The 12,976-nt window shown below is 34.4% G+C and overlaps 1 pseudogene; it reads right to left on the reverse strand.

The window, feature by feature from the left end:
- Positions 1-336: 336 nt before the first annotated feature.
- Positions 337-435, reverse strand: LOC132238936 (U6 spliceosomal RNA; annotated as a pseudogene).
- Between the last annotated feature and the right edge of the window lie 12,541 nt (positions 436-12,976).

Below are 12,976 nucleotides of genomic sequence, written 5' to 3' on the forward strand. Positions count from 1 at the left end.
GTCATGGAACTACTTTCACCCGATTTTCCATCACATAACTTTTTCTTAACACTTTGGAACTGGTCTTTATTGGTGTGTTTCTTTCTCTCCCTGCCCTGAACATGCAGCCTGTATAGGATAAAGGTTGCATGTTCAGGCTGGGTCCTTGACCAGGTTGCCTTTAGCTAATTCACATACCTCTGAGTGTTGCCTGCATAGACGAAGCCTGGTTATAGCCTTGGTAGGTCAGATCCTTTGTTTGTTTGTTTTTACGTGTTTCTAGTATACAACATTCTAATGCAATATCTGCATAAACTACAAAGTAATCATCTCCTAAAGTCTAGTTACTAGCCATCAAAAAACAGAGGACACTTCACAAACTTGCGTGTCGTCCTTGTGCAAGGCCATGTTAATATCTGTATCTGTCCAGCTTTAGCACGCACTGCTGAAGCCAGCACTGTCAGATACTTGTGACCGCCACTTCATGGAGGGCCTAGTCCTCCTAGGGCAGGGGCTATAGTAGCCATCTCACTACTTTTTATGCGAACAACTTCCTGTTATCACAATGGCTTCTGAAGTGGCTTAAAAAAGATCTGAAGGAATGTACTTTATAACAACAACAAAAAAGCCTAGAGTAAGAAAGCCTATGGCTGCAAAGTTAGCAGAAGGAAGGAAATAACAAAGGTCAGAGCAGAAAAACAAACAAACAAACAAACATGATATAGAGATCAGAAAAAAAGAAGCAAAGATCATTGAAACTAAGAACTGTTTTTTAAAAGGATAAACAAAATTGACAAACCTTTAGACTTAAGACAAAAAGAGAGAAGACTCAATAAAATCAGAAGAGCAAGAGATGTTACAACTGTTATCCCAAAAATGAAAATCATACAAGACTACCATGAACAATTGTACATCAACAAATTGAATATCCTAGAAGAAATACATTTCTAGAAACACACAACCTACAAAGCGTGACTCTTGAAGAAATAGATAATCTGAATAGACCAATAACAAATAAGGAGATTGAATCAGAAATCAAAAATCTCCAGATATTCAACTCCAGTTAAAAATAAATAAATACAAATAAATCTCCTGCCAGGCCGGTGTGGCTAGTGGTTAAGCATCAGGAGGTCATGGTTCAATTCCTGGTCATGATTTTTGGGTTTGATCCCCAGAGTGGGGTATGCTGATCAATGAATGATTCTCTCTCATCATTGGTGTTTCAATTTCTCTCTCCCTCTCCCTTTCTTTCTGAAATCAAGAGAAATATATATTTTTTAAAAATCTCCCAACAAAGAAAAGCCCTGCACCAGATCGTTTCCCTGGTGAATTCTACTAGACATTTAAAGATAATACCAATTCTCAAACTCTTCTAAAAAGTGAATAGCAGGGATACTCCAAAATGCATTTTATGAGGCCAGAATTACCCGGGTACCGAAGGCAGTAAGGTCACAAGAAAAGAGAGTAGAATGGTGGTGGTTGCCTGGGGGCTGGGGGCAATGAAGAAGTGTGGTCAAAGAGTACAAACTTCCAGCTATAAGATGAGTAAGCTCTGGGATCTAATGCACCACATGCCGATTGTAGTCAACACTGCAGTATTGTACTCTTGAAACTTGCTGAGAGAGTAGATCTTACATATTCTCACCACACAAAGGAAATGGTAATTATGTAAAGTGAGGGCGGTATTAACTAACACTACTATGATGTTCATTTCACAATATCTAAATGTGTCAACTCAGTACATGGTACACATTAAACTTACAGTGTCATATGTCAATTATATCTCAAAAGAGCCAGGAAAAAATAAAGCAAATTGCCATTTTAAAAAAGCCCAGGGTAATTTTTTTTTTTAATTTGTCCTCCTACTGAATAATTCATTAATCTGTCTGTCATTCTTGCCCCAATACTATTCTGCTGGTTATCAATCCAATGTATGACCTGTCATTGTACACATCTTTTCCTTAAAAAATGAAGTTTACATTCATGTATTTGCCAAGCAAAAATTCCAAACAGTATATAATTATACAAAACAAAACATTCTAGTCTCCCTTCACTTCCTCTCTAGCTCTCACCTCCCTTCACAGCACTAACCATTTCAACAGTTGGAATAAATTTTCCAAGCATCTTCCTGTGTATTTACATATATAGATATGTATGCCAGATGGAATAGATACAAATATATTAATTTACATAAACATATGTATTGTTCAATGATGTACTTTATTTATTTAGCCATATGCCTGGTAGGCGATTATGTGATAAAACATAAATTTTTATCTCACTCTTTTTAAGAACTTCAAAGTATTCCATAATAGAAACCATGCCATTTTTTTAAACCAGTTTCCTACCATTAGATCTTTATTTGGTTCATATTTTTTTTCCATTCAAATGTAAAGCAATGAACATTATTGTTGTCATACATTGGTATTAGATCATATAATATAAAATTATATGACATACAGTTAAAGTATAATGTAAAAAATATATGATAATTTTTCAAGATTAAAGTCCTACAATTGGAATTGCTGTATCAAAGAAATATTCTATACTTCTAATTTTGATAGACATTGACAATTGCCTTCCAAATGGACTTTACCAATGTATACACCAAACACTGGTTTCAACATTTGCTTTATTAATCTAATTAACTAACCTAAGGTTTTGTCAGGCCTACGAATGCAAATTTATATCTTTACATTTTAATTTGCATTTTTCTTATTGTTACCAAAGTTGAGTTTTTCTCATCTGTTTTTGTACACTTAATTTATTGGGCTATGAGTTTCCTGTTAATACTTGATGTACATGTTTCTTCTATTGAGTTGTTTGTTTTACTAATTTAATAAAGCAGTTAACATATTACAGATATTCATAATTTGCATATATCACTAATTTAGTGGTGGTACTCAATGTTAAACAGTATATATCTATTGCTTATTTTTATATTTCTTCTTTATACATTTAGACACTAAACTCCATTAGTTTAGTATCCTTGTTATATATCTGTTCTATCAATTTTAGTATACTATGTAGACATAATATATATTCACTTAATATTGATTGTTCATTGATAATGGAGATTACAATGGCCAAAATGATGACAAGGGTCACCAGAAATGTGCTGCTGGGTCAATGCCAAGAGTGACACAGTTCTCTCTGGGTCAGCTATGAGTTCTCGGGTAAATTATCCGCCCTGAATTTATAAAACTGGAAAATGAAAGAAGCCTGTATATCCAGAGATATAACCAATCATTTTTGGTCTGGTCAGTCAATTCACTTATGGATTCATTATTTTATACACTTACTTATGCAATGATGTGTTTATCTTCACTAATTTTGTTTTGCTCCTTCCATCATATTTCACATGGAAAGGTATGTTAAACCAGAATATTTTCAAAATAAACTGTCAGGAAGTCATGTCTGAAAATGTTATTCCATACACTGCATGCAAAAGCCAACTAAAACATTTGGACACATCCCAATGGTCAAATCATATGTTTGGTATAGTTTTCAAAAAAAATTTATTTTATTTTATTTAATAAAACTTTTTTCACATACATATTTATAAGCAAGGGAATTATGCAGGTTTTGTGTTTAGATGTAAACATTTTTAAGTGAACAGAGTACTAGTTTTCTTAGAAATAAAGACTATATTCAAGATTCACACAAAATACAGTAACCCCCTTTTTCATATTTCAACATTTCTCTCTCTTCCAGTTAGCATATACACTTCACTTCTAAAAGCCTTTATTCACTTATTTGCCAGATTTTGAGGTAACACCCAATGTGTTCCATTCTTAGTCATGTATGTTTGTGATCTGGAAAAATATGGTTGTCTCTAAATGATGTCTCATCCATCCTGTATATAGAGCAGAACATTTGAATTTATTTTCCCCTTTTATTTTGGGCGAGTGGCGAGTGGAGGGGTTGAGAGATGAATGAAAGTAAATGTTTCTCACAGAGCTACCCTTGGTGGTATGTGTGTGTGTTTCTGGTTTTAGCTAGAGAGCTAAATATCTATTATACAATCAAGTTAAAAGTTGATTCCTCTTAAATTATAACATAATTTAGAGATATTTACAAATATTAAGATACTAAAATGGTCATTTTACAATAATAATGAGTAAAGAAATAATATTTTTGCATACCTTTATTTAATAGGAAATATTATCAACAGAAAAAAATCATTGGTCCAACCAAACTTCTGGAGGTTACTCTTAATTGAAATGGTCTACTCCAATCATACTACTAAAAGTCTTTTAAATTTCTAAATAAATAAATAATTTATGAATTTAATCTAAATATGGGAAGAATCTTAGTTTTATATATGATAGTAAAACTGTAATTTTTATATTGCATATACACTCAATTTAATGTTTATAATGTATAATTAATGTCAACCATAATGTTGAAATATTAGGTTGTGATTAAGAAACCTTCAGTTTTAGTGCCTAGTTCTACATGCTACTTTGGAAAACTGATAGATTGTCACACATCTTTTCTAGAGAAATTATTTTTCCCCCATCCATAAAATAAGGGGCTTAAATTCAGCAATATTCTAAATTCCCTTCTAGCTGTTAAATTCTACAAAGGAGTATAATTTTACTATTTTAAATTATTACAAAGGTTTATAGTTTCATAGCTTTGCTTTTATGACATCTTATTGGTTATACCTATGATTTATTCAGTGCAAAGTCCTGCTCAGGAATACAGCTCCCCAATTATGACATTGTCTCTATGAAGAGAGAACAATATGTTTTAGGATGAGCCTTTTGATAGAATTTATATGAGCACATTATGTCAGAAATGGGGACTGCTATGTGTATTTCAGTTTCCTTCAGAGCTAATTCTTCCAATAGGGTTATTTGTTTTCTAAATTCTCTTTAAAGTGTATTGCTCTGTGGGAAATAATTACTAATCTTTAATGATTTTAACCCAAGTTCTAAAGTTAGTCTATTTGGGATCAAGATACAGGAACTTAAGTTTTGGGTGCCCTTTTCAATTTCCTTCTTGACAAAAATGTTTAAATGGCACAGTATATAACATGAATTCTATATTACTTTCTGCTATGCTAATTCAAGAGCTTTAGCACATGTGGCTAATTTTACTTTAGATTGCTTAATTTTTATAGTCTTGTTTCCTCATAATTTCAGGAACCCTTTAATGTAGCCTGAGCATGCATGTGAATATTCATAAAATAAGTATATGTTTGATGGGTACAGAATTTCTGTTTGGGATGATGAAAATTTTCTGGAAATGGATAGTGGTGATTGTTGTACAACACTGTGAATGTATGCCTGATGCAACTAAATTATATATTTAACAGTGGTAAATTTTATGTTAGTGTATTTTACTAAGATTAAAAAAAATCAGTATAGCAAGACCTTTACATTCATTATTTCTGGAATTAGATTTGTAAATTCAAAGGAAAACACTTTCCTGGAAGAAAAGGAATCAGGAAATACTCCACATTTAATATTTGAGCCTTACTTTTTTATGCTGGATTTCTAGATACCTAACTATCTATCCCCAAGCAAGTCTTCTATAATAATTTGAAAGTAATATCTGTCTCAAGGGTACGATGACCTCTGTGGGTCTGTTAATTCCATATCCATATACATGTTTATAGTTCTTTCCTTAAAACCAGAATATTCACCTCTGTAATTTGTTAGTCTGGATATGAATGGAATACACAATTAGGGTCACTAGAGTAAGAACAGACCAACTCAGCAAGAATACGGGCATCCCCACAAGTTTGCAGAGCTTTCTCCGTTGAGTCATTATGTATTATGCAATTTCCCTGTGTTTGTCAGAGGCTAATTATCACCTTATTCTCATGAGTGACGAAAGCAATATATAAATGAAGGGGTACAGAGAAATATGCAAAATTCTGTTCATGTGGAACTCTAAATTTGAAGATGAAAGTCAATTTGATATGGGGGAAATGTCAAAATCATAAACAAATGTGATCCTCATTAAACCCAGAACATACTTAGAAGTTAGTAGTTTACGCTATGGTCCTCCTTTAGCACAGTGTGGTGCGTTCCAAAAGAAGAGACTTTTGTTTAACTCCTGCAACACTTAACACAATACATTCCCACTGTACAACTGTCTCTAAATGCGCTGTTGTGGATCAACTTTGAGCAACATTGATCAACTTTATGTCATGTTTGACTGCTGTCTTTCTAGCTTCATTTAGTCTTCATCCTTCATTAAATGCCTAATTCTGTTTGGTGTTAGATTCAATAAAAAAAACAAACAATTGAAAAACATTCAAAGACTCTCCCTACTCTCAAGCACCTTTTTTTTTGGAAAAGCTTGTGTTTTAAATAAGACTTGGGGAATAATTTTAAATTAAATGTGTGTTTTTTGTATGAAAGATAGAAAAAAATATGGCACTGACAATTCTCTTTAGTCTAAATTTCTTCAGGAAGTATGAAACAATAGAATGGACTAGGCTTAGGTAAAACCACAGTAGCAGATTACAACGGGGCAGCCACAGTGGGAGAAGCTTCCAGAATAAATGCATGCATGCTACACAAAGAGTAACAGGAAATAAAAAGATAGTGACATAAGTCATATGTCTGAGTTGAGTGGTGGAGAATTGGAAATATTTGTTTGCTAATCATTAAATATTTTAAGTGCTATAAGTATTTATCATTTATAAATGCCAGATAATTATTGTTTTTTTCTTTAATAAAAATTTAGGAAAATATTTGTACAATTTACCACAACATGCATAAAATTTGGTATTTGTATTTTTTATAGGTAATATTTTAAAAGTTATAAAGTAGATAATTAAAATATATTAGTTACCATAAATTGAAAATAGAATACTGTAATATAAATCTTAAAGAAGAAACAAAAAACTATAAAGATGGACATAAAAGGCATAATGAGAAGAAACTTCAAAGAGATTGAAGAGTATTCCAAAGGGTGTTTGATAGTAAAGTTAATGTTAAGGGAAATGATGGATAATTCACAATATGATTGGAGGCATTGATTTCAATATCCCAGGACATGTTTTTTGACAGTACTTATTAACTAGTGGCTTTTTTGACTTTTATAGTGACAGTGTGATTTGCTATAGCTATTAGATTATATTTTATTTGATTAGTCTGGTTTGGACAGGGGATGGAGAGATATCTTTGCTAAATTAACATGAAAAAACAAACAAAACTCCATAAAAGACTAAGTTATTTTATGGAATTCAAATAGGAACTGGTAGTTCAAGGGGTAAATTTTGAGTGTGCCAGTTGAAGTCAGTTAAAAATCCACCATGAGGAATTTTGTCTGGGAGTTTGATTTCATCCCTGCAGCTTTGCTTAAGAGACTTTCCAGTCCTTTATGCCAGTGACTAAGTATTGCTTTCTCCAACAGTCTCATTCATTTTGCCATTGCCTTGAGCACTGTGGAAATCAATACAGTAGGCTCTCTATGTCCCGTCCTCAACACCTGTAGTTTTCTGTATGTGATAGTCTGAGACCCTGCAACTGCTTCTTAATCCCATAGCTATCCCGAGTCCCATTTGTCCAGTATAACATTTTCCACAGCAGCTGGGAACATTAAGCTACTGCTGTGGGTGGTAGAATATTGCCTTTTGTTAGCTACAGGGTGCAAGCGGCCTTGGATGAAGTTATAATATTATTTTTGTTTTTGTGGGTGCTTTTTAGGATTATATTGATCCAATTTATGAATGCCTTGACATGGGGTGGGATTGCTCTTCTCTCGTGCCATTTTTTTCCTTAGCTTGTTAGTGACTTCCCTCTTGGTGGGAACAGAATTTAATCAGATAGCTGGCTGGGACTCCATTCTCTGAAAGGCTCATGTGAAGGATATGGATTGTCTATAGGAAGAAAGAGAATTCGGCCATAGGCTCAGTTTGATATATTAACCTTAGATTCCATTCTCTCAGTTTGAAATCTTATTCTCAAAAATTGTTGTTTAAACAAACCCAAGTTACATTTAGAGTTAAATGCTACAAAAGATCAACCTCATAAGATTTGCAGAAGGTAGAAAGGATGGAGGCAGGGTATTTGAAACCTGTTTTCAGGACAAGAATATTTCTCAGAACACATCTATGTATATGATTTCAAATCTTTCATATTTCATTCAGTATATAAGAGACTGATTGACTGGCTGACCGGACGGTAGCTATGACGTTCACTGACCACCAGGGGGCAGACACTCAACGCAGGAACTGCCAAGCTGCGGTAACTTGGCAGCTGTGGTTCTTGGGTGATGCACCCAGAACCAGAGAGGAGGTAGCCTGATTCTGGGGTGTGTCACCCAAGAACCACCCTCTCGCAATCCGGGGCCCCTTGGGGGATGTCAGAGAGCCAATTTCAGCCCGATCCCCACAGGCCAGGCTGAGGGACCCCACTGGTACACAAATTTGTGCAACAGGCCTCTAGTATTTATATAGTGTTCCCAGCACTGACAATATAGCTGTGGTGGGGGATTTGTGCATTTATGGAGCAGACAGGATTCCCTTACCACAAAGGCTTACCTTAGAAAGTGAGATGGAACAGCTAATTTAAAGTATTATAAAAAAGTGCTGGCAGCCTCACCTAGTCTGGGGTGGAGGTCAGAGAAAGCTCCCTCTAAGAAATTATATTTAGATTAGAGGATGTGCAGACGGTAGGAGAATTTCAGGTAGCTTACATATTTAGTTCGGTGGTTTCTCATCATCTCTATCAAACCTAATCCCTCCCCACACAGCTATTTCTACTAGAAATGCTTTTGGTAAATGGAGGATAAAAATGACATACACATTAGGAAACTACAAATCTTACTTTTCCAAAGTATTTTAAAAGTCATCGGTCATAGTAAAATTGAAAAAAAAAATCAATAGCGCTTTGAGATCTAGCTTAGTCTCCAACGGAGCATGTGATCTTTGGACATTATGCTTCTCATCTGCAAATGGTGACAATACCTATCTTTTGGATAGGTTGGCAAATTAAAGGAGATAGTGTATGTAACATCCTCATGAAATACTTATTTATAATAGACAATTTTTATAGCTTTTCCTCTCCTTCCTCTACTGTATAACCTTGCTTGGGGACTGAGGGACACTTAGTTCACTCTGTTCACATGTTTATTGTCTTAAAAGCCATTTTCTGAAATTCAGTGGGCCCTCTCGCAATCCAGGGCCCCTTTGGGGATGTCGGAGAGCCAGCAGAAGACTTCTGTTAAAAGCATCAGGTCTTCCAACAAAAAATCTCTCCCCTTAAAACATAATCATCCCACACTCAATAGTAAGGAAGTGAGTGTGGTTTATTTTGTAATTAGCAACAAGGAGATGGAGAGAAATACTAAGCTCAAGAAGAGTGATAATAACTTTTCTGACACTTACTTCCTTTCTGAATCCAATATAATGTTTATCTTTATCTCCATTGATCTGCCCAATCAAGCAAGTCTGCAAGTTATAATGTCCTCAAATCCTAGTTCCTGTTCAAGAGACCCTTGTCACTCTTCTCTCCCAGTCATACACTGTGGGCTACCTCTGAACTTTCAAAATACATTATAATTTATTTTTAAATAGAAATTATTTTAGAGCAGTTTTAGGTTTACAACAAAATTAGGAGGAAGACACAGAGAGTTCACATATATTCCATGCTCCCACACATGCAAAGCCTTGCCTGTTATCAACCTTCCCACCAGAGTAGAACATTTGTTAAAATTGATGAACCTACTTTGACACATCATTATCACCCAAATTCCATATTTTACCTTAGGGTTCTCTCATGTCATTAGATATTGTGTTATTTTTTAATGTTCATTGTATGGGTTCTGAAGGGTGAAAAATGACATGTATCCACCACTGCCTTAGCATACAGAATAGTGTCATTGCTTTAAGAATCCTCTGTGCTCCACCTGTTCATCACTCGCTTACTGCTGGTGACCACTGGCCTTTTTACTGTTGTTAGTTGGAATCATGCAATACGTAGTCTTTTCAGATTGGCAGTTTCACTTAGTAATATGCACCTTAGTTTCCTTTATTTATTTTTATGGCTTTAGTATAGTGTATTTCTTTTTAACATTGGATAAGTGTCCGTTATCTAGATGTACTAGGTTTATTTATCCATTCACTTACTAAAGGGCATCTTGGCTGCTTCAAAGTTTTATGTTATGAATTAAGCTGCTATAAACATCTGTGTGCAAGTGTTTGTGTGGACCTGAGTTTCAACTCATTTGGCTTACTACCACGGAGAGTAATTGCTGGATCATATGGTAAAAGGATGTTTAATTTTGTAAGAAATTGCCAAACTGTCCTTTGAAGTTTCTGTACCATTTTGTATTCCTACCATCAACGAATGAGAGTTTTGAGGACGGCTCCATATCCTTAAATGCATTTGGTATTGTCAATGTTTTGGACTTGAGCCATTCTAATAGGTGCCCTATGGTATCTCATTATTGTTGTAATCTGCAATTCCCCATTGATATATGGTGTTTAACAATTCCCTAATGTCATATGATTATTTACCATTTACATCTTTTATTTGGTGAGGTGTCTGTTCAGGTGTCTTGCCCATTTTTTAAAGAGGTTGTCTGTTTTCTTAATTTTGAGTTTTAACAGTCCTTTTATATATTGTACTAGTATAACAGTCCTTTATCAGATATATCCTTTGGAACTGATTTCTCTGAGTCTGTGGCTTATCTTTTCATTCTCTTAATATCCTTCACAGAATAATTTTTTAAAATTTAATGAAATATAGCATACCAGTTATTTATTTCATGGATCATGGTGTTGTATTTACAATGTTATTGTCATACCTAAGGTAATCTAGATTTGCTCCTATGTTGTATCCTAGAAGTTTTAATATTTTACATTTAGGTCTGTGATCCATTTTTAGTTAATTTTTGTGATGAATATAAAGCTCAGATATAGATTATATTTTTGCTTGTGGATACCAGTTTTTCCAGCGTCATTTGTTGAAAAGAGTATAATTGTTCCATTGTATTGTCTTTGCTCTATTTATCAATTATCAGTTGATTGTATTTATGTAGATCTATTTCTGGACTCTAATTTATTTTTAGATGTTTGTTTCCTCATGTGTTGTGAGATTTATAAAGACTTCCACCATGTGTTAAACCTCTGCATGCCTAAGACCCAAATATAGGAACTGGATAAATATTTGCAATGTGAATCTCTCTATAAAATTAGAGAGAATATCTCTGGCCAGTGTGGTTCAGTTGGTTGAGTGTTGTCCCATGCACTGAGAGGTTGCAAGTTTGGTTCAGGTAAGTCAGGGTGCTTGCCCAGGTTGCAAGCTAGATCCCTTGTGGGGGCAGTGGGAGGCAGCCAATCAATGTTCTCTCTCATCAATGTTTATCTCCCTCTCCTTCTTCCTTCTTCTCTAAAAATCAATTCAATATCTTTGGAAAAAATAGAGAATAAATTATTAATTATTCCATAGAAAATACAGACAATATAAAGTTAAGTTAAAAATACAGACAATATAAAGTTAAGTTAAATGTATTTTCTTAATGCCCTTGAAATTTCCATATAAATATGGGATTCTGTAGATCATTCCAAATTACCTGATCTCCTAGGGCACTTTTAATCTTATCTTTTCCCAGTCAAGATCCAAATTTCTTCAAGGAAGGATCTTTGGAATCTGTATTTTTAGTAAAAAATTCCAGGTGATTTTTATGTTCAGCTAAATTAGGTAACATTCATGTATGTAAAAAGTAATTTCAAAGTTTGTGATCTCTAACATTGAATATAAATGCATACTACATTTATTGTTTTTTTTATTATTATTATTCATTTACTTAGCAAACATGTACTAAGCTCTGAGCAGATTGGATACTATGCCTGGGAAGAAAAGATAAATTATAGCACAACTGGAGGCCTGGTGCATGACATTTGTACACTGGGGGATGTCCCTCAGCCTGGCCTGCACCCTCTCATAGTCCGGGACCCCTCAGGGGATGTCTGCCTGCTGGCTTATGCCCTCTACCCCTGGGGAGCAGGCCTAAGCTGGCAGGCGGACATCCCCCGAGAAGTCCTTAGCGATGCCATGGAGGCAGGAGAGGCTCCCACCACCGCCACTGCATTTGCCAGCCATGAAGCCATCTTCTGGCTAAGCAGTGCTCCCTCTGTGGGAGCGCACTGACCACCAGGGGGCAGCTCCTGTATTGAGTGTCTGCCCCATGGTGGTCAGTGTGTGTCATAGCCACCAGTCGTTCTGCCTTTTGGTCGATTTGCATATTAGGGTTTTATTATATAGGATATTAAAATAAGTGGGCAAAATAGAAGCATAAAGAAAATTGTTTGGAAATATTAGGAAAGACTTAAGGAGTAGATAATATTTTATAATAACCTTAGTATGTTTTTCATCTGGCTTTCTTCTGACTTTTCCTTAGCCTTAATTAGAATGAATAGATGATCTAGTATTATTTGTTAAAATCCATTATCTCTGGCAATTGAAATTTTCTGTCAATGAGTATAACATTAATTACATCACTCAAGGTAACATTCTAGGCTTGAATAATTACATGCATTTCTGCTGAATCATATTGGCATTGTGTTGGTGACTTGTTGAAGATTTTTTACAGTTGAATAAATTATTTGACTTCAAAAGGAATGGAAAGTGCAACAAACATTTTAATTTGAATTACAATAAAAAAGGCTAGAAAAATGTTGTTATTAGGAAGAGAAGACATTTTGTTTAATTTTACCCCTTTAATGTGTTACATTTTAAAAATGAGCAAGGGAGAATAAACAATCTTAAAATAACATTTTAAAATTTATTTTCCCCATCACCATTTATCCTCCCGTATGCCCTCCTCTACCTCCACCTCCCCCTTCACTCACCACACTGTTGGTTTTGAAAATGGTACTTATTATTTATGATATATATTAATCTATCTATCTATATATATGCACAACCACATATACTTCCATACAAGGAAAGGTATTTACCAAAAATATTTTAATATTGTTCCATTTCATAGACAAGAATATTCTAAATAGATATAAAAAGCATACATT

The sequence above is a fragment of the Myotis daubentonii genome, chromosome 7, assembly GCF_963259705.1.
Source record: "Myotis daubentonii chromosome 7, mMyoDau2.1, whole genome shotgun sequence".
Lineage (NCBI taxonomy): Eukaryota > Metazoa > Chordata > Mammalia > Chiroptera > Vespertilionidae > Myotis > Myotis daubentonii.